The sequence below is a fragment of the Neophocaena asiaeorientalis genome, unplaced genomic scaffold (genome assembly GCF_003031525.2).
Source record: "Neophocaena asiaeorientalis asiaeorientalis breed wild unplaced genomic scaffold, Neophocaena_asiaeorientalis_V1.1 scaffold212, whole genome shotgun sequence".
In the NCBI taxonomy this organism is placed as follows: Eukaryota; Metazoa; Chordata; class Mammalia; order Artiodactyla; family Phocoenidae; genus Neophocaena; species Neophocaena asiaeorientalis.
The window spans coordinates 5,709,705-5,733,179 of record NW_020174046.1 but is presented as its reverse complement, the minus strand read 5'-3'; the positions used below and the strand labels follow the sequence as shown (position 1 = coordinate 5,733,179).

The 23,475-nt window shown below is 39.3% G+C and overlaps 1 long non-coding RNA gene across 1 annotated transcript in view; it reads left to right on the top strand.

The window, feature by feature from the left end:
• Positions 1-7,145, top strand: part of LOC112405525 (uncharacterized) — a 47,982-nt gene extending 40,837 nt beyond the window's left edge. Inside the window, exons 3-4 of the long non-coding RNA XR_003004350.1 lie at positions 5,577-5,824; positions 6,703-7,145. This is a non-coding gene — a long non-coding RNA (uncharacterized LOC112405525). The remainder of the gene's footprint in view (positions 1-5,576; positions 5,825-6,702) is intronic.
• The last annotated feature ends 16,330 nt before the right edge of the window (positions 7,146-23,475 follow it).

Genomic DNA, 23,475 nt, shown 5'->3' with positions numbered 1-23,475 from the left:
GGCGACTTTGTACTATAGAGGGTGTTGTGGGTTGATTGTGTCTCCCAAAAAGATATGTTGAGGTCTTAACCCGCAGTACCTGTGAATGTGACCTTATTTGGGAATAGAGCCTTTGCCAATGTAATCAAGTAAAGATGAGGTCATCCTGGATTATGGTGGGGCCTTAATTCAATGACTGGTGTCCTTATAAGAGGAAGCAGGTTTGCACACAGGGACACAGAGACATACAGGGCGAGTGCCATATGGCTGCAAGCCAAGGAACGCAGAGGAATGGCAGCAAGCACCAGAAGACAGGAGAGAGGCAAGGAACGGATTCTCCCTTGGAGGCTCCAGAAGGAACCAACCCTGCCAACACCTTGATTTCAGACTTCTAGACTCCAGAGCTGCGAAAGAAAAATATTCTGTTGCTTTAAGCTACTCAGTTCGTTATGCTTTGTTATGACAGCCCTATAGGAAATGAACACTTAGGGTAATATTGAAATGTCTTCTATGCTGCAGGTGTGCCTGGTATTCATGGAAACCCTGGAAATGTCTGCCGGTGGGAAAATGATTTTGGTGTAATACTGCCCCCTCTTAGAGCTAAGACAACCAGCCCTCTCTTTCTCTCTCTCCCTTCCCTCCTTCCTTCTCTATTTCTCCTAGAATCTTAAAGGTCACTCACTGGCAAAAGCATCACAATGATACATGTACTTTCTTTAAAAATGTGTGTTGACAGGGGCCTATGTTTTTCTCTTTGTTTTTCAAATGCTGAAATTTTTAGTGAGCCCTTTCTTGTCAATACTGCAGGGCTTCAATCAAATAGCACTTGAAGTCTTTCAAAGGCCTACAAGATTGAAAAAGATTCCAGCCTGTTCGAATGGGGAATAATAGGTTTCACACACCCTCCTGATTCCTATAAATATCTCCCTTCCCTTGCTGGCTAGAGCTCTGAAAGAGAAGGGGACCTGGGCTCAGAGGAGATGCGGGGGGCTTGGCAGTACAGGGCGGCACGAAGGAGAGGACCTGGCATTTTGTGGATTCTGTCGGTTTACTGATTATCCCAGAACCATCTGTTGAATCCAGGGTGCCTGTTAAAGTCACCCCAGCAGTCCCACTGCTGCCTTTGATATTTACAATTGAGGAGGTTGAGGTAAACCCAGTCCAATCAATAAGCATGTGGTACTTTAATCAAATAAGGATTAAGGGCAAGCAAAGACAATAATAGTACCTTTACTGATTTCTGGGAGATAATTAAATCAGACTTACAGCACAGGGAGAGAAAGGGTATTATAAGTTTATAAAAGAGAAGACCTTAAATTCTGCAACATTAAGTTAATGCTCTGCATCAACAAAGAAATCCCCTCTTTGCTGGGTGATGTAGGGGAATCAGGATAGTAAGTAGCTATTAAAAGAGATAGCAAGGGTGAACAATGAAATACCCTCAGCCATTTGAGTATAATAATCTACAAATATATTGAATAGTTGGATGAAATGTTCTTTAAACTTGCTGCATAAAGTACAAAATTTTTCAACACCGGGAGGTGACTCATTTCTTCACTATTGGAATTCTCACTGAAAAACCCTGTTGAGAATTTTAATTGATATTCCATTGGAGGTACTAATGAAATTTCAGAACATATTGCTAGGTATATGTGTGTGTGTATCATGCCTGAAAAAGATGTTTTCTCAGCTCTTGTCATTTCCCTGGAGAGAGCTCATGGTAGCCTTCCTGCTTGGAAATTCAACTTCCCTGGATCCTCTTTACTCGTCGATCAACTGGATGCATCTATCCATATATACTAATTGCCCCAAATGTAAATAATGTATTTGATGTGTGTTCCTACTCAGTGTTTATTTCATCAGTAACTGTAATGGTCAGAGTCCTTGGGTTGCAGGCAACAGAAACTGACTTTGGGCAATTTAAGAAGGGAATCTCCTGGAAATTGACCAGGAGCTCAGCAAATGGATTGGAAGGCTGAGAACAGGGTTTGGCAATAGTCATTTCTTAAGGTTGCTCTGAAGGGCTCAGAATGTTTCCAGGCAAGGAACAGCCATGTCAGGGAACCAGAGCTGGAAAGAATGATTTCAAGCGTTTCCTCCAGCCCAGCATCTCTCACATAAGACGTAAATCCTGGAAGACAGCAGCTGATTCCCTGGGCTTCTGACTCTTCTGAGAAAGTGTGAGGAATGCTGTTTTATTTGACTTTCCTAGTGGGAGGCAGGCACTGGATTTACTGTTCCACTAAAACAATACTACTGGAAAGATGTAATTCCCCAAAAGAAAATTCGTATTTTATAGAAAGGATAAGTGGATACCGAGCTGCCAAAAATAGTAAACACACATGCACACAGCTATCTACTGAAATAGTTTATACCTATGTATTTATATTTGATTGATTTTATATATATGCATTTGTGTATATACACAGATATTTGCCACTTTTTAACGGTACCTTGCAATGGTAGTGCTTAATTAATACTTCACAATCAAAGTTTTACAGATTTGATGTAGATTTTTGAAGGCTATGAAACACTCCTTTGATGATTCTCTTCTGGAAATAATTTTCCCTAATCTGAATGACTTCTTTAGGGTCTAGCAGAGAAGAAATGAAGGTAAAATGTATTGAATCAAAAGCACATCTGTAGATTTATGGGGTGCTTCAGTAGTGACTTGGAGATGAACAGATCATTAATTTGATAATTGTTGAAAAGGTAGATGGAAACACATAGAGAGAGAGGGGTTGAAATTACTGGACCACTGGCTTTTTAACGTATGCAGGAAAGGGATCAAAAGCATGGAGGGGTATGGCTTATGATACAAAGCAGGTGGTTGGAAAGGAAGAGGAGAACGAATATGTAATCATCTAGTCTAGGTCATTTTTAAGACTTGTGAAGCTAAACTAAAAATTATCAGATTTTATACTTGACGAGTATATCCTTTGTCTTGATTTTGTTCCTACAAGAAGGAGTTAGTTGTTGTTTAGCTATATTTATGGGTAAACATCTTCATCAAATTCAATATAGATACTAAAATTTTATGTAATTAAAAAAGTAGGGTTATCACATTAAATTTATAGACAAATACAGTTGAGTTCTCTCTTTTAAAAAAATGCTTGCTATTAAGTGATATTCTAGCATTTTGAAAACACTGACATCTGTGATCAAAAATCCTGAGTCTAAGTTGTTATGTTTTGAATCAATTTTTTTTTTTTTTTTTTCGGTACCCGGGCCTCTCCCATTGCGGAGCCCAGGCTCCGGACACGCAGGCTCAGCGGCCATGGCTCACAGGACCAGCCGCTCCGCGGCATGGGGGATCTTCCCAGACCGGGGCACGAACCCACGTCCCCTGCATCGGCAGGCAGACTCTCCACCACTGCGCCACCAGGGAAGCTCCTGAATTGAGGTTTTGTCAGTGTCTTGACCTGTAAGCACTGATACACATTGTCTGCAAACTAAGTGTTTTCAGTAGAAGAGAGTAGGCATTAACTACTAGTAGAAGTTACTAATAGAGTTAAATATTATTTATTTGGGTGTAACAAAAAAAAATGTGCTTTTCTCTATGTAATTTCCTTTTAAATCCAGTAAAGTTGTGGCTTTATTTTTTCACAATTCTGCCATGCTGGTGTTCAGTTGAGGTTAGTCTCTTTTGTTTTCCTTAGCTCTCCAGTGGTGGGTATTACTTTATTCCCTCCAAGGCTGACTGTGTATGTGAGAATGACAGGATGGTCGCCACTGGAGACCAGCTTTTGCTTTACTGATATGGGGCTATATGAGCTTGTCAACCATATTAAGCCTAAAACAGGAAGTGGCAGGTAATGTATTTGGTTTCCAAGGTGAAAAGTAAACAGATTCCACATCACTATAATTTGCTTAATGAAAGAATCTTTAGCCATGGCTTTCACATATTTCGGGTAGTCTTAAAATCAGCAATGCATATATAGAAATGTGAGAAGCTCCAGCAAAATCTTAAGCAAGTGTTCTTAACATGGGATTTGTAGTTACCTGGGACCTACAGGAGGTCTGATGGAGAAACTGTTGGACCAGAAGAAGAAGTAGATCATAAGAGAGTGCTTGTACTAGAGAAAGATAAGGTGGGATAATATATTTGGGGGAGGGGAGGGCTGGGCTTCTTGCTCTCAGTTCCTTATATCATCCCACTCCCTCTGTGCTCCGTCCGACTCCTCCCAAGTCCCTTAGAAATCTTCATCCATGGGGGTGGTTGCTATAGATGAACTTAAAGGCTTTTCTTCTATTATTCTTACAAAGTCTCCCTGGAGTAGGCTAATATTATCACCATTTTACAGATGAAGGAACATATGTCACTAGCCCACAGTTATAAAGAAAATGGCAAAGCAGAGATTAGAAAATTGTTCTGTGCTAAATTACCTAAAAATGATTCACGATATTCATGTGGTTAATCCCAGAGTAAGTGGTGTGAAGGTTCAGAAATATCTGGAAAACTGCACAGCGCCCCCCCCAAGGATTTTTTTTTCTGAAAAAGTTTCAGTGAGAAAATTCCCAGTGATCTCAGAAAATGAGAAAGAAAAAATATGCCCTCCCCACACTGGTACATGAAAAAAAAATGTTTTCATACCTTAATCCAGAGAGGGTGGAACATTGGATACTCCTGTCTTGAGATCCAGTATTTTGTAAGGTCCTGTATACTTGCCGGAAATAGGTATCTAGTGTCAGGTTTCTGTAGCAAGGAACAGAAGGAGGCGTGGCCACTAGCAGGTGCTAAGATAAACTTGCAGTGTTCGTGCATTATCAGAGCATGTGATGGCTTCTCATCACTGAAGCCAAGATTAGGGTTGGCTGCTGGGCAGTGCCCTGGGGATGTATCCTTCAGGACACGTTTGCAACCTTCTTAGGATCCTTCTTCTCTTTTGACTTTTGCTTGTGTCACTTGTCAAAAATCTAGGGCAAGTAAAAGCAGAAGTTAATTTTGTTATATTAGATCTCAGAGAAGAGAGGCTATAATAAACACTGAAGACTACTACGATGAATACTTAGCATGGTATCCTGATTCAATGATTGATTTATTTCCTATTTTAACTCCATCTGGCACTTATGTGAGCTTCATCGAGTCATAAGTCTCCAAGCCTCAGTGATCTCATCTGTAAAACGGAGCCCTTCTTCCTGGGTCTTGACAGGGTGTTTTGAAGGTAAAGATAGGTAAGGGTACTATACACAGTAGAAGCTGGGTCTACACTGAATACTTCGGTCAGACCTACAATTATAACCCAGGTCTTTCAGACCAAGTCTGAATTCCGCCTTTTGGAGTTACATGTTAGAATTACCTATCTAAATAACAATGTAGAAATGTGCAGACAGAACACCTTGTGTTTGGAGCTCAGGTCTGTGGTTTTCATAGTTGGTCATTACTTCAATCTCTCCCAGTTTGTGTGGTTGCCGCAGGATCACTGAAAAATGGTATCTCATGCTCTCTGTTTGTAAAAGCATCACTTACCCACCTAGGGCTTAATAAATTGAAAGTTTTACTGCTTAGAAAATAATCAGGTGTTGAGAAGCACAAATTGTACGATCATTTTCTGAAGGTTAATAGGCTTTTTCTCTTTCTGTTTTTTCCTCCACAGCATCACCATCTAACATGAGGCCACTTCTCCAGATGAAGGAGAGGTTGAAGTGTCACACCCAGCATGATCAACTAGATGATGGAGAAAAGAGGCATTTGCTACCTGACCTTAATCTCCTGGGCAAGAATGCCTGAATGGGGAAGGCCAAATACAGAGAGACTCAAAGGTGGAGGAAATCAGCAGAGTATCATTTAAAGAGACACAAAGCAGTATGAATGTTGACTCATGACAAAATGGACATCCTCAGGGTAAATGCTTATTGGGTTGTATACTGGTTCACTTATTTGTTTAATTCGGAGTAACTGCAAAATGAATATAAACACCTTTAACAAAAGCAGTGTGGTAGAAAAGGAAGCAGGTACATTTTTCAAAACGTCTAGATTTTGTATCACTTAACTTGCTTAACCGAAGTGACAAGGAGAAAGATGATACAAAATATATGGGAGCTGCAGGATGTTCTATGAAGACAGAGGAGATATGACTAAGAAGGGAATATGATAGCTGACTTCCTCTATTTAAAGGCTTGTCATTGGAAGAAGGATTAGACATATTTTGGTAGGAATGGCAGAGTGGAGGGGTATAAGGACTTGGCTTTGACTTAGTGTAAGGAATGGCTTCCCGATATTTGGAACTTGACAGTCATAGGAGCAGCCATGCTTAGCTTCCCATTTCTGGGTCGATGGATAACCATGGGTGTAGAGGGATTCTTGCATTAAACAAGATGACCTCAGTCACCCCTTAATAGGCCTGTTCTGGAGCTTTAAATCACACTGGAGAGGTCTAAAATGATTCTGAAACTTCTTTAAGAGCAGAACTGAAGGAACTTTGGAGCTGCTCAGGCTTTGATAGAATTTGTCCTTCTCGGCAGCGTGCATGTATGTTGTAGGCCTGGGAATGGTTGCTGGTCTGCTTCAGTTATGGACAGCTGGTGTTAGCCAAGGGATGTACTGGATTAGTCGTCCCTAGTAACAATCATATGAGGTGTTTCTGGATTATTAGGTGATATCTTTTATGTTTATTCTTTCAGTTTTATATTTATTTTTCTTTTCCATTCAAGCACAACTTAATGTAAAAGCATTGTGCTTGGGAATCTGCTTCTCAAAATAAACCACTTATTTTTTTCTAGAATCCATTTTGTTGTTTGTATTTGTGGAGTTCAATTGTGAGACATCAATTTATTGTACCTGTGGAAAACTAGCAGAAGGTTCAGAGAAAAGCCATGGAAACGATGAAGAACTAGGAAAATGGAATTCAACCATGTATCCTGGAGAGGTAAGGTCGAGGATAACACTTACGCTTGTTTGCATGCCTATTTTCCTAGCACAGATGCTCAGATACCTATGTGTTGATCAACTTATGTACAATTGTGGTCTTCTACTTTATGAAGGCTACTGTAGAGGATGTTTTCTGCTGAGACACGGGCATGATCAAGATGGTTACATAGTAGGTACACTAAATTTAACAAATATTTATTGGATTAACTTGAATTCAATGTTAGTTTCAGTATAAGCGTCACAGTGATAGTGAAGGTCATTAAACTAAAATGTGTTCCCAAGGAACACTGTGGCATCTTCATTTGAGAGCATCTTTTAAATTGGTTAGCTAATTATCTGTTTAGAATAAAAACAGAGGAGCAATTCTGAGCACTTCATAAGGGCTCGTACAGTTCTTGATTTCACTTGTGTGCTTTGCTTGTGTGTAAGCAAAGCACTAAATCTACAGCACTAACTCCATAACTCAGGGGTAAAATAACGCATACGTACGATGACTAGGTAGAAAGAATCTTCTCATTTGAAATCTTGATTTTTCTCTAATCACAAAGTATATGATAATCCTACTTCTGCACTATCAAATTTTCTAATTAAAGTAATTATCACATATATGCCTAAGAGTGCCCAACATGTATTGCAAACCTGTTGTCCCTAGGAAAAATTGATCCTGGGGAAGAGGAGATAGAATAAAACTTTGACTTAAAAAAAAAAGGTAACTACGTGGAGGACATATTGTTCCAGAACAAATAGTGCCAATGGGAATTAAGAGTTTCAAGCTGGAGTATGATTATAATTATACTGTTGGAGGAGCTCTCTGTGCTTTTCTGGCTGATGAGTACTGTAGTAGACGCTTGGTGTTCACCTCTCCAGCATCCATTATCCCCCAGGAAGTTTAGCTGATGCTGATCCTACTTATAACTCCAGGTATGTAATCAGATGGTTCTGATTGGCTTAGTCTAATCTGAATATTTCAGTCTCCCCGTCCATAAGGGAAGAGCATGTAACACAATCAGGCCAGTGAGAATGTGGATTCCAGAAAACGGCTTCTTTTCCTCTGAATGGTGTGGTGAGACGATGTAAAGGCTGACGCTACTGCAGCCATTTTGCTACTAGAAGGGAGAGCCAAGATCCTGTCAAGATGAAGCTGACTAGCTCTTTGTTCTTCAGTTTCCTCATCTTTAAAATGGATATGATAATAGCACCTTTGTCTGGGTTTGTTGTGAAATTAAATTGTTTAACTTACACATAAGATGCTTAGAATAGGAAGCACCAATAAACGATAGTTTTTATTAGTAGATAGAGTGTATTTCCTCTACTTTAACAAAAGCATCATTTCCCCTCCCTGAGCCTAATGTAATAATTTTTAGGGCCTAAGCTGTCTGGCTAATTGTATTTAATTCCTTATGTTTTTCCCCTCTTAGGTGAGCTCTATACTTAAGTGATCTCTGCACAGAGTTGGTTTTGCCAGTAATAAATTGTCCGTGTCAGCATTTAAATAATGAAACCTTAAGGGCTGGTCCCTAAGTGCCATCTCTGGACTTCTAGTACCTGCAAAATACCTGATCCTTCCTCTCGAGCCCAAAGCTCTGTCCGGGTTTTGCAGAGAAGCAAGAGTTGTGATGCTGTTTCCTAGCAGTGCCCACAGGCAGGATGTGTTGTCAAATGGGAACTAACCTGGGGCATCTGTTGAGCCCAGTTAAGAGTCTGAGCTAATAAGGGTGGCATATGCCTGTGTCTGGGAGGCCAAGAATTGCACACGCAGAGGCTTCTGTGCTGTTCTTTGTGTCCTAGTAACATTTCTTCCTCTAATATCCATGTTTATTTGCTTATTATTTTAAAGATAACAAGATTTAAAGATAACAAGAGATAGAGAATAATGGTCAGCATCAATTCTAGAAGCTATAAATAATGGACTTTTCTTTGAAAAGCAACTATTCCATTTTAGTAAGAAATTTGTCAAGTTTTTGGTTAAATTTGACAGAACAAAGACTTGTGATATTTATAGATATTCTTGTGGTGTTTTGGGAGAGACAGATAGGAACTATGTAAAGATACGTACTTTTAAAAGGTCTAAAGCAGGTTACCTATAAGTAGAGGCGTGGGTGGGCAGAGGGTGAGACTTGAAGGAGAACTTCCAGTTTTTACTCTATGTATATCTGTATGGTTTGAATTTTATTTTACAGTGAATTTATGTATTGCTTGTATAGTTTTCAGAGTTTAGCTTTAAAATGTCAATAATCCCATCCAAGTTAAGGGTTATATTTTCTATGACTAATTGTTCAGATCAGCTTATTGTAACCATTCCACATGTTTACACTTGACTCACCTGATGATTCAGATGAATTCAGACTATTAAACTTAAATATTAACTCCTTATGTATGTTTGGAATATTACATAATTTAATGTTTCTCAAAGACTACCTTGCCTATCTCTCTTTTGAGCCCCCGCCCCAAATTTGGGCTGTATTTACATCTGCAATGACTATTTTGCCTGAGAGATTTGTTCTGAGATAAAGCAGCATGTTGGATCTCCTGCATAATTATGACTCTTGGCTTTCACCACTCCTGGTTGCGTGAGAATCATTTGCTCTGTGAACAGAACTTTGCAGTAACCTCACACTCGTGGCGATTAGAGCTTTCTGTTGCCATTGGATCTAGCGCAGCTCATGGAAAGTAGAAATTTCGAGTGAGATGGGCCCAATCTTTCCGTTCATATATGGGGAGAGTTTGGCCCAGGACGCTCAGGGGTTTCCAAGGCCCTGATTACTCTTGGGGGCAGGTTGGGGACCAGGATCCAGGTCTTCTGGTTCCTTCTGCTTCCTGACACGTGATGCGCTGAGTCACCCAGAAGTCAGCCTGCTTGCTTCATTTGCATCCCGGATGCCGGAAACAAAGTTGGACCATGTGGGCCTTGGGAAATCCAGACGATAGGAAGTGAAGTTAGTGGAGTAGAATGTGGTATAAATAAACAATAACATGCAGGTTTAAACTGAGGACTATCTTACCTCTGTGTAGCAGTTTGAAAAGATTATTTCTTTTCTGCTTATGAAAATAATACATGCTCAATTTAGTAAATTTTTGAAAGAAGAAAATCAAAATTACTCTTAACCACTTTGCCAAGAAATGATCAAGATTAATATTTTGGAATCACACACACATATATATGCATAATCAAATCAGATTGTGTTGCATATATAATTTTGTATCTGGGTGTTTTCATTTAATATTATATGATGAGCACTTTCCCATGTCATCGAATGTTCTGCATCAGTATGGTTTTTAAACGGCTAAATACTAGTCTCAGGTGGTTCTTGTTGTTTTAAGTGATGAACCGTCAGAACCGGATGATGTGGAATAAATCCTGGTATGTTAAAAGAAAGGGGTGCTAAGGTTTGGTGCTACGATCTGAGGTGTCAGCGTGCAAGGAACGGTGACAGCAGCAGCTGAAAGCTGTCAGTCCTTTGCAGGCAGCAACATAAGGGTATTTAGTGGCAGGTGACAGGAAGTCAATTCAAAGACACACATTTAAGACAATGTAATAGCTTCTTATTTTGTCCTCCCCCTCAGCATACATTTGTAACACAAAGCACTACTTAGGCCAAACACTGGTCAGTCTAGGCTCCTGCAAGATAACGCCCTCATCTTGGAAGTGACTCAGATACAAAACTGACTCTTCAGAATTCAGGCGCCAATAGTCCGGCCCACTTTGTCCTCTTTAGACATCCGGCCTTTAGACCATGTCGCTGTTCATTACTCTTCCACCAGAAACAGGGCAATTAAAGGCGGAAGGGGTAAAATGTCAAGCAGTCCACTTTGTTCCATGTTAATTGGTTTTGCTAAAAGGGTGTTGAAGGATGAGGTAAAGTATTTGAAGGCCTTGCCTTCATTTGCTTCATGTGTTCCCTGTTGCCATGGATAACTGGGAACTTGCAGAGTGGCAAGGACCAACATAACCTGAAAGATGAAAGTCAAATCCAGCATCGAGGTTGGTTTATCACTTGGGGCTGTGGAGCCCTACGTGATTCGAGAGGGCTCCTCTTCTGAAAAGTCCTGGAAGAATGGAGCTGGGACAGAGATGAAACCCAGCCTCCCTCTAGTGCTCTGGATGCGGTAATGCCTTTCCTTCGCTCTTTCCTCATTTCCCCAGATTTCTAGTATATTTGATCATTAAAGAAGTGAATCATACCTCTGTTCTAATGAGTTAAACAGAATTCAAGTAGGGAGCACAGTACTTCAGGTGAAAAGAGAGTTTATGTAATGATTCCAGGAAATGTTCCTAAGACTGATACATACTCTCAGCGTACTGAGAGCAGTAAAGATGCAGCGTCTTTTGCTTGCTTTGTGTTTTCATTGTGGGTTGGGTTGATGAAGCGTCTGTTGCCAAGCAGGCTATGGTTTCCTCCTGTGCAGAAGTGCCACATTTGCAGCTCTTGGTGAGGGATGAGCTCGGAATGTGATTTCTTCCTTTTTCCCCCAGCAATTTTCTGCCTGCCTGCATGAAATGCTAATGAACATCTCACACATGACAGAGCAATGAGATGTATCCTTATTTTACAAGTTCTGGCAGATTCGACTTTACAAAGTCTAAGTCTTTTTTAAAAATTTTAAAAGGTTTTTGGTTGCATTGGGTCTTTGTTGCTGTGCATGGATTTTCTCCAGTTGCAGTGAGCGGGGGCTACTGTTAGTTGCAGCGCGTGGGCTTCTCATTGCTGTGGCTTCTCTTGTTGCGGAGCACGGGCTTTAGGCGCACAGGCTTCAGTAGTTGTGGCACGTGGGCTCAGTAGTTGTGGCACGCGGGCTTAGTTGCTCTGCGGCATGTGGGACCTTCCTGGACCTGGGATCGAACCCATGTCCCCTGCATTGGCAGGCGGATTCTTAACCACTGTGCCAGCAGGGAAGTCCCACAAAGTCTAAGTCTTAATGTGACGGTGACAAGACACTTCCAGCACACCCTTCTCCCATCTCCTTCAGCTTTGCACTCCGGATGTTCCTCTCCCCACGCTGAGCTGATGTGTTGTGTCTCTGATTTGCAGTAAGCTCTATATTGCCGTGTCATCTCTGTATCTCATCCTTTCCCACCATGCCTCTGTGTCCAAGTCGCTGGGAAAAGTCTAGCTCCGGCAAAGTTAAGTCTTGAACTTCAATCTCAGACCAAGTCAGGTATTGATTATCAGTTGTTAGCGAGTAGCATCAAACCACATTTTATTTATTTCTTATTTTAACTAGTTGGGGGTGGGATGGGGCACAAATAGGGAGCTGAACAAGCTTATGGGCTGCAGGTTAAATGCTTAGATGATTTTATAATTATACCATCAAGTAAGTTTACTTGTGGGGGACTGAAGGACTTGGCTGATTGATGATGCCAGTGGAGAGCTTAGTTTGGGGCACGGTGATCTTTCTTTGTGGAACTGATTGCTCTGGTAGTCTCGCCACATCTGCAGGAGGGCCACTCACAGATTCCACGAGTGACAAAAGTGTGCATGTGCCTGAGGCACAAAGGATGCAACCTCGCTAACTGCAGAGACAAATAGAGATGCTCCTCTGGGGGAAGTCTTCTGTCAGAGGAGGAGCCCAAGCATGTGAAGTTGGGGTTCATCCTGTTTCCTGTTTGCAACCCAAGGCTGCCTGTGGCATTTGGGCACATTTTTTTTTTTTTTTCAACTGTAGAAGAATTAGAGAGACCAGAGAAGACAGAGACGGATTTTGTAAATGCGGTAAAACTTAGAAAGATCCAGGGCAGAGAAAAAGATGGGCCTGGGGATACATTCCCCAGCATGAATTCAGCTTGTCCAGAGTCCCCTGGTTCTGAGGTTTAATTCAGCCTCTGTGTTTCCTTATTTCTGTTCCATCTTCACCTTATGCTCTCCTTGTTCATCTTCTCAGTGAACTCAGAAATTCTAGTTTATGATAGTAAGGTTACTATCAAAAAGTCCATGGCTGCAAACTGTACCAGCTAGACAGCCCTTTGATCGATAATATACCCAGAAAAAAGATGTGTTTCCTCTTTTGTTCCTCTTAGTTTCTGTCATACAGAAAAGAAGCTGAAAGATGCCACAACTGGATAAATAACTTAGGAATAAACGTGCTCTGCTATAGACCTGATCTCAGAATAGCCTAGGGTAGTGAACTCAAAATAATTATAAGTATTAAGAAAGTTGAGTTGGAAAGATCCTTACTTTTTCTGAAAGAGCTTCAATATTTAGAAAAAATTTAATAAATTAGCATTTGTAGTTGGAATAGCAAAGGCCAAGAAAGTTTGATTGAACATTATGAAGGTGTGAAGAATATAGATGGGGTTGACATGCACGTGCCCAGTCTAGGAACACCTGGCAGGAGGTGGAACTGGAAGCTTATGAATCTCACAGAAGAATAAGGATATAAAATATAAACAGATTCAAAAAAGGCTTAGATAAATAACAGTCATGGTTATAAAGGAAGTGGTGAGACCCTGGAGGGTGCATTTCCACCTTTGTTTTTAATATTCTAAATATTATTTTGAACTAATTAAAAAAACATTCTTTTTTTAAAAAAATGTATATATATATGTATAACTGAGTCACTTTGCTCTACATCAGTAATTAACACAACACTGTAAATCAACTATACTTCAATTTAAAAAAAAGAAAAACGTTTCCAATTTTACATTCTATTATTAGAAAAAATAACATGGAGAGTTAAAAAAAACAATCTGGGCAACATAAAAAGGAAGAAGAAAATAAGGATTAATTATAGTCTCACTTGACAGAATTTTAAACATTTTTAATATATTTTCTTTCACTTTTCCACACTATTTAAAAATTATTTCACATAGTTATGAGTTTGCAGTTTCATATTCTTCTTTTATATTTTTATTTAAGCCCAAAGTTTTCTCTATGTCTCCAGGAAGTCTTTATTTTAAATGATTTTAAGATGCCATTAACTGTACAACACCTTATTTTACATACTTCTACGAAAGGGAAAAAAATGTTTCCAATTAAGCTATGACACAAAGCCTTAATGATCTCCTGAAACACATTTGTTGCTTACACCAGCCTTTTGACGCTTTGACATTTCTTTCATCTCTCCTAAGCGTTTGGCAATGCTCTTGGCTTGAGTTGCACTACTTAGCGTGTAGGAGATGCTTCTTTTGCATATTCCTCAGAAAACAAAATGTAGCACAGTTTCATCTTCTTAGATTCTATAAAGCACACGATTTTTTGCTTTGGAACAAAATATGGAATAGTGATCCTTTCCCCTATGATGAGTATGTGCTTCACCAGTATAAAATGTACCCACTGCAGCTCTGTTTACATGCCTATTTGTGTACACAATAACTTTTCATGTCAATACCAAATCACAGTGTTACTTTTGAAGACATTTTAAATGGCAGTGAAATCAACATGTGTAGTACCAACAATGTACATCAAATCATTTGAGGTAATGACAAGATGAACATCTGTGACCAAGTTAATGCATGCCTGCCCCTGACAGCTACTTTGTGGCTACTTCGTAGCTGATGGTGATAATAAGGGGCCAGCTACCATAAGACACATTCCAGTTTCAGAGATGTTAAAATCTGGAAAAAAGTGAGTCTTAGTATCAATGAATGCACCTGAATTTAACCGACCATTTTGTTATTCTGGATCTTTTATTTATAAAAAATTATTTGTTTATAAAAGATAAACTTATTTTCTCTTATAACACAGATGTTTCTTTGCATCTGTGATTATTTCCTTGGAATAGATTCTGAGAAGAGGAATTATGCAGTCAAAGGATAGACATATTTTAAAGGTTTTTGACATGTATTTCCAAATAGCTTCACAGAAAGGTAGTTGCATTTATGTAGTCTTATGAACAATGCTATTTCAGCTTCCTAAACTTGACTTAATGGAGGAAAGCTGTGGTAGGTAGCCTGCAGGATGGCACCAAAGATTCAGAGTGGTGGCATGTGGCTTTGAGACTTGGCCTTACAGGATTGTACCTCCCCCCTTGCTATTTTGGACCACATATTCTTCAGATGACTGTAACATCTTACCAAGAAAAGAGACTTTCTGGATTCCATGAAGAAGGAGGAAAGTCTACATTAAATCCAGGTCAGTATCATGTAATATTACATCTCTCTATCAACATCAATTATCCTACATGTTAAGCAGAAACATTTAAAATAATGCACATTCCTTTTGATGTGGAATGTTTCCATTTTCCTTGGGCTGATATGTCTATCTGTGTGGCTTTGGGTCTTTGCCTTACAGGTGCTTAATGCGGGTGGCATCCAAATGCATGACAAATGGAATATTTGCTAGAAGTTAATTAAGAGTTCAAGAGAAAACAGGAGGGTCAAATATCTGTGCATTATGGATGAAGATCAGAGTAACAATTGGATTGAATTCAATTCAAGAAACACTTATTGAGAGTTAACTCAGCCTGTGTCAGGTAGTATGAATAGTGTGGTCAGTAAAACCGATGGTCTGCCTGCCCTGGTGGAGCTTACAACCAAGGAGTAGCATCACTCATCCCAACTTTCTTGAAAGGTACCCTCATCTTCTATCATAAAATGTAAGTATTTGAGGGGTTCAAAGGATGTTGAAGCTGGGAGTGGACTGTAAAATGTTTTACTGGGAGAAAGAGTTTTTCTCTTTCTTATATTCTGTGGTATGCTGGGCACAGTCGGTTGGAAACTCCTTGTCAGCTCCCGTGATGTCCAGATCAACATGTCGCCAATATGCTTTCCTAAGATTTTGAGAGTCAAACAGAATCTGTCTTCTTTAGGTTATCCCAGGACCCCAAAAGGTCCGTGTCTCCTCCCAAGAATAGAAACACTGTGTGTGTTTGTGTCTTGTTCTTCTCTGGTACTTTCTATCTGCATGTCATCCTGGGCACCCTTAGAGGCTGTGTGATATAGTGGAAAGTTATGGGAATTTGGAATTATAAGAACTAGGTTGGAATCTGTTTCTTCCACTTCTTAGCTGTGTGTGACCTTAGGAAAATTGTTTAATTTTTCTTGGTCATCATCTTTCTCATCATTTTCACAGCCACCTTATGATTTTAGATACTATTAAGCCCATTTGACACTTGAAAAACCAGAAGTTCGGCAAGGTAAGGTAATTTTCTCAAGAACTAGGGTTCAAATACAGGGAGCTTGACTTTAGTGTCCATACTTAAGGACTCATTTATGTCGATTATTAAGAGCTGAACACAGTATTTGGTTCATAGAGAATCCACAATAAAGTACAATAACTATGATTACGGTTGTTGTGACTCAGAACCAGGATAATGGGAGTATTTACCAAGGTGGAAGCAAAATCTCAATGGCAGACCTGTGCTAGAGTTATTTTGGAGTAGAGAATGATTCTCATTCAACCTCTGACCCCAACCACATGTAAGGCTAACCTTGATTAGAGTGGTAAATGTCATCTGTAACGGAAAGATGTAATTTTTATAATTCTACTTCTGCTGTAAAGAAAAATTACACTTTTGACATTTTAAATTAATGCTTTAGATAGCCCTGGATTGACATATGTGGTACGAGGGGCCTTAAACCAAGATCTAAAATATAGAGATGAATCCTTAATTAATGAGTTATGGGTCCTGAGAAGAGGTTAAAGTTAAATAAAATATCTGAAACTAGTGCTGTTTTGAGGTATTTTAAAATGTTCCTATTTCACATCCATTTTTAAAAATAGGGCAAAACGTATGTAGATTTTCATATATGGTAACACATATAAAAGTTTTGGCTAATGGTACACTGTTACCTCTTTGGCTCAGTATGGAGAAATGCAGTCTAATTTTCTTATCATTTCCTCCCTATCTTATTAGCATTTCAGAGGTTAATCCTCTGTTAACACATCTTCTCAGAGTGCTCTTGTTTTACACTCACAGGTTTTATTTTTTATCCACCGTAGAGAGCTATTGTCCTCATCTTTTGTTGCATTTAGGTAGGGGGATTGATGTTGTTCAAGCATCATGTTTAAGGATGTCCTTCCCCTTCTTTCCCATTCCATTCTTTTTTTCAAGTTTTCTGTTGCATCTGAAATAGTCTCTTAAGTTTCTGGAGAGGATTAAAAAAGCATTTTATAGCAAAATTTAGAGCAAAAACTATTGCAATTATTTTTCCTTCTTTGAAACAGTATCAAGTCTCATTTTTCTGCGTAATGGTGACCCAGATTATCTGGTTTGGGTAGACAAACAGGGCAATGACTTGACCATGAACATGTCCGCCCTCACAAGTCCTTGGGGAGGGTGAAGAGCTTGTGATATGGCCACCAAAACATGTGTGCTGCTTGATTTTCCACAGAACTATGAAAGTTCAATTCAAATAATATTCATTAATGGACCAATTTTTTTTAAACCTACACCAAGTAAAAATGAACTTATTCAGAAGCTGCTGGCAACACCTGACTGTGGCTTTGAAGATCTGCACCAGCAAATCTAACCGAAAATATTCCTGTTTTTGAAGGAAGTGAAAAAGAAAACTCATTGCTTCACACTTACATAAACACTTATAAACATGCAAGAAAACCAGTTTTGTTTCTAGAGTGTATGTCAGTTCTTTTGAGAGGAAAAAATTCAGACTTCAGGCCTGGGACCTAACTGGAATTATTTATTGTTAATGATTTAGTGTTTTATTCTTTCAGAGTTCATTACTCTTCAAGGTCCAATAACAAATGAAACTAACACAATATTGTAAATCAACTATGTTTCAATTAAAAAAATAACAATAATAAGGACTTTTTCTTTAATTTTACTTCACTGCCAATGAGACTGTACTGTGGATTTTGTCAAAAAAGAAGTAAGTAAATTTGAAAACTCAAGACATCCTACTCATCTGGAAGGGTCCATTCCATCATCATCCTTTAAATATTTTGTTCTAAATAAATTTAGACAAATGAACATATCTGAAATATTTTGTTTGGGAACTCATCAAGAAACTCCAAAGTTGTGAGTCTTAGTGTGTCTTTACTGAAAATTGTTAAGAGCCAAGAAAGGGAGAGTCAATTTTAGGATCCTAAGAATATATAATTAAATCACCCTGCTTTGTTCCATAAAAGTGACTGAAGATTAATGAAATCCATTTTCATCTCTAGTGTGATGCTGTTCGTGACAGGGACAATTTGTATGAAATAGAAGCTAACCTGCCTCATGAAAAAACTGTAACAAAGGTTTCTGTTTCTGTCACTGAATCACAATCCTTTCAAACTCTTCTCCTCAGTGCATTTATCCCTCCTAGAGAACTCTGTCGGAACCCCCTATAATGTTTGTGTGTAGAAAGGCGTAAAAGTCCAGTGGAGTTACTAATGACAGGGGAGATGGAAGATTAACTTCTTTCTTAAAAACTGAAAGAATCTCAGAACATATCCTTTTATTCTACACTGGTATGAGGGTCTGGAAAATGTCTTCTTTAAATATACAGGTATTTTTATGGGGCTCTTAAATCTTTGTCTGATACTGTAGTTTCCTCCCATATGTTTACTGTCAACTAACAGCTGAGAACTGATGAGCTGGGTGGAAATGTTTCGGAAAGCAGCAGTTCTTCCTTTCTGACAACTGCTTCTTTTGTTTAACTCAAACTTCTTCTGAAAAAAAGAATAAGATTTATTTGCATATTTTTTGTCGATAGAACATGGCCAATAAGGGTAGTTTTTGCATGATGTGAAAGGGGGTTTTGTTAGATACAGTTTCTTTTATTGTGATTAGAATGGATGTGACACAAACATGCTGTGTTTTGGAAAGATCACTCTGGCCATAGTGAGGGAAATAAGGTGAGACTGGAACCAAGGAGACCAGATTGAAGGGTAGTAGGAGAGGTATGGAGAAGAGGGAACAGAATTCAAGGATTTTCTAGGAAGTAGAGTTACTGGAAGGGAAATTTATTGAGGGGGGAAAGAGGATTTATTATGACACAAAATGTCTTCCTTGGGTGATGGTAAATAGCATTGATCGAGATTGGGAATGCAGAGGAAAGACGCTGCTGTGACATTTTGCGATTGAGTTGCCTTTGGTGCCTGTATATGGTTCAGGTAGGAGTTGAGCTCAAAAGAGAAATCTGTATTGGAGATTCAGAATTGGTTATCTTCATCCATATGACAGTTGGGAGTGTGTAGTTTGAGAAGACAAGGGGAAGGAAAATGAGAAAACCGAAACATGAAAGGGTGGGTAGAGAAGACGAGATTGTGAAGGAGTGTCAGAGAAAGGAGGCAAGGATGCTTGAGTCTCCTCACCATCACATGAGGAATGCTTGAATGAACAGCCATGTTTGGCTCTCAGGAGAGCAGATCCTTCCAAGGGTGGACTGGTGTGCCTTTTGGTCTTTTAAAGAGGGACTAGATTTAGTCTGTGTTGCTCCTCCTGAGGGTACTGAAGAACTTTATGGAAGTAAATTCTGCTTTTGTTTATGGAAGCACTTTCAAAGCATGGAAACACACAACAGGGGATGTAACTACCCCAAAGCATCCTTAGCTGCCTCCCCATTAAAGAGAGCCTTACTGCCAATCAATGAAGAAGTAAGTCCTGATTGGAGGGACTGGTGGGGACACTAGATGACTTCTAAGATTCTCTGAAGTCTAGGAGTCGATACAAAGACTAAAAGAAGTCATACTTTTTTATGAAAGTGCTTTGCAAAATTTAAGCTCAGCTTCAAGGGGACGGTGCAATGCTATAGTGACAAACACACACTCACACAGTGAAGAGAAATGACATTTCCCCTTCATGTTGGCATTCCCCCAAATTGTGATACCTTAGTCCCCCTTATCCTACGGTGTAATATTCAGGCTTAGAAATTATATAAATTAACCCTTTTGAGGAAAGATCAGACAGCTTTTCTTGCCTTGTTGTCTATTTGTATTTGAAAATAAGGAGGTACCTTTATAGAGGTTTGTAGTCTGATAGCCAAATGATCAATATTGTTTCTCCTGCAAAGATATGATCTTTCATAATACAGATTTGTCACTGTGCTAATTCCACGTCAGAACCTGAACATGTCTTAGGTTCACTCTTATTGTGGCACCATAATGCTGTAACTGCTGTACCAAAGAAGACTCGGAAACATATATTGTTCATGGGGAACCCTTGAGAATACATTAAATGAAAATAGCCCATAATAACCAATAATTTGATCCTATTAAGCCAGGCAGATGTGTCAGGGTTAGGAAGGCTATTATTTATTTTACAGAAACACATTTCTGATGGAACATGTAGATTGAAGTTAGCATGTTGGGATTAGAAGTAGGAGAGGACTTGAATGGAATTCTGGTTGTTCATATAATTTCCCCTGCTCAGTCACATAGACTTTATTATACCAAATTACAATTTGCATCATTCAAATGCAAATGAATGTTCAAAGCCCTGTGTGGGCTTCATGTAATTCTTTTTGGGCAAGAGCTGCTCAACGCTTCACTTATTTGAAAGAATTCAGTGATGCAACTAATTCCAAGAGAAAAAAAAGATGTGAATTTGGAAGTGTTCTTCTTATTGGAAGGGATGATATAATCATATCAAATTCGCATCTGGTTTTATTTTGCTGTCTCTCCTCTTGGTTTCTCTAAGTGTATGTGACTTACGGGATACATTATATCCCTTTACCCGACTTTCCTTTGTTTCCCAGTCTGAATCTTCCCAGAATCATGATCCCACTTAAGTATTGACTATAAAAGTAAGGAACAGAGAGGAAAGTTTTGAAAAGCATAGCAAGCTAACAATGTTATTATGGAAATGTGGAAATGCATTCAATGGTAACACTTCATTTTTGGCCTTTATGAACCAATCTCGCAGTCAGCCAGACTGCTCATAACGCGGGACACTTCATAAGTCACCAAACCTGCCTTGCCAGTTTATTTTAGCATCTCCTGTTCTCAAATGTAAGAAAATATTCACACAGCTTTTAATACTCTCCAGCTGTTCATTGGTACAGACCCCAACATGAAGCTTGTAGGGAGAAAATTGTGCTTGATTTAAGTTCTAAAAGCGACTCTACAAAAAGCCTGACTCCCTTTAGCCTCTTCTCTCAGAAAATACATCTTCTCTCATCAGCCCCCTGACACTTGTCGTGCTTCTCAAGGCTTTTCAGTGGTGATTCTGTGGTCACCAGTTCAGGTTACTCAGTGAACAACTAACTGGTGTGAGCTTCTCTTCAGATCTTTCTCTGACCAGGTCCTGCCAGGTGCAGAACATGGTTTGGTTCCAAAGAGGTCCTGTGGAGATCTGATCATGCAGGATGCTTCATGGTGAAAAGGATGCATGGCACAAATCAGTTTGGGAAATGAGTTTAGAGCTTATAAATAGAAGTAGTATATTAAAGGGTCTAAGAAATTCTGCAGTAAAGAATTTCTACTTAACTGTTTAACCCAGTAGTAGATCACAATATTTGAGAGCACTGATTTGAACACAGATAGACTTGTACTGAAATCCCAGGCTCACTGTTAGCCATGAAACTTGGGCAAGTTACTTCCCTGTACAATGGGAAAAACGAGTCCCAACTCAGGCTGTTGTGGAAAGGAAAAATATAATGTATATAAAACATTCCGCAGAGTGCAGGATCATAGTCTACACTCAGTTACTCATTTGTAGTATAATGTTATTATCTTATGTGGTTGTATGACTCTGTTCCAGGCAACATACAAGGAACTACTCTTCTAAGGAAAAGTGATGGGAAATGCTGATCTGACAGATTGTGATGTGTATCAATACTTTTAAAGAACTGAGAGGGTTAGTACCCTTTATATCATGAGAATTCTCTGTTAAGTTGGCAGATACCTCTGTCCCAGTGTTGTATCATAGACAAAACATATAGACTTTGGGGTGAATAATGCGAAATTGACTTTGAAATATAATACACAAAGGTTGTTGTAAATGAGGCCTATTTTCTGTCTTGAATATCAAAAGCTAAATTCCAAAACCTAAAAGTCCAGAAAGAAGCCCCAAGAGGTGAGGAAAAAAAGAAGGGAAATTTGTTTCCTTGTGCAAAGAAGTTAATGGAAAATTTGAACACCTGTGGGAACAGGAGTAGAGCCAAGTCATCTTTTAGAACAGAGATGAGGGTGTAACAAGGCTGATTATTAATTAGGTTCTAGTAGGTAATTGGTTTTTAAGCCCAAGTGAAATGTAGGGAGAGGTTTGTGTTCAACTCTGGTAACTGCCCTTTTTAGTTTTCTTCTTTCCCTCTGAGGTCTCTGCTGCCTTTTTCTTAATTCCTCCTCACCCAAGGCACTTTTCTCGATGAGATATAACTGTACAGAAACCTGCTGTTAGTTAGCTAAATTTATGAAAGGATCTGATCATTAATTCATGTGAAGGTATAAAGCGGAGTTTCTCAATCCCCTCACTCTTGACATTTGGACTGGATGATTCTCTATTGTGGGGGGCTGTCCTCCACAATAGAGGACCTTTAACCAAATCTCTGGCCTCTACCCACCATATGCCAATAGCCCCCTTCACCTTAGTTGTGACACCAACAGTGTCTCCAGACATTGCCAGATGATTGCTGGAAGGTAATATCCCTCTCTCCCCTCACTGAAAACCCCTGAGTACAAAGGTTTTACAGCAGATAAATCTGTACCATTTTCTGAGTTAGATTCCCTTTTTATCGTGTGTAATTTCTTAATTTCCCAAGACAGAACTTGGAAAATAAAATTCATATATAAGCCACAGGTCAGGGAAGAGTGGTTTTGTACCATCACATCGAAGAGGTGGATGCCTCATTTATTTAAACCAAATAGTCCAAATCTGTTACAGCAAGTAAACTCTCCTCCTCAGCGGATGGTTTGGGATAGGTTTGAGGCTTCGTCCACATCTGTATTAAATTTGAAGCCTACTTCCCACCCTTCACTAGAAATATTTTTAATGGTTGAGCATTAAGCAAGTAAAAGGATCTCCGATAGTCTATCTGACTTGGTAATAAATAAAGCAAGATAGCAAAATAGATTGACTGATAGTTTTTTGTCCTTTGGTGACTGAATTAGGTTTACTGTTCAACCAACCCTATGGCAGAACAGCACTTCCAACAAAGGCAAAAAGTAAATTCTAAACTGGGGGTATTTCTTTAAATACGCATTTGGCAATAAATGCAAAAGAATATGGGCCGAAGTCCAAAGACTGCTGTTTTTTTCCTTAATTTGCATTTGGCTTTTTGAGTCTGATCTTTCAGGTGCCTGTTTCCCTTTCTCCCTCCTCAATTGCCGTTCTTCTCTGTGAACTTTTTGTTTAGCAAAGAGGAACACATACTGTGCAATGAAAACATCGGCTGTAAATCATCTCAGCTATAAAATGTAGCAGTTTGGAGCCCAGTAATTGGGACTGTGTTTCTGAAAACAAGAAGGACAGCCAGCATCTGAGTGTGTCAGTTAATTGATCCACAGGGAGAGACTCTGGGAGTGTCCAAAAGACTGTTTTTTTCTACACTTTTTATTGTTCTAATTTTTCCATGGGACCCACAGTTTTCCCTTGCTAATCATTTACCACAGCTAACTTTATTTTGTGTGTCGAAATTCCATTGATACTACAGAATTCAGAGCTCTGACACAGGGTGAGCCTTTCAAAAGCCTGAATACTTGGCAGGCATAAATATGTGTGCTCTATAGATGTGGTGCAAAGTGAGTGGCAACATTTCTTCATGGCCACAGTGCAGTTTGGGACACCAGCTACAGTGTTATCTGTGA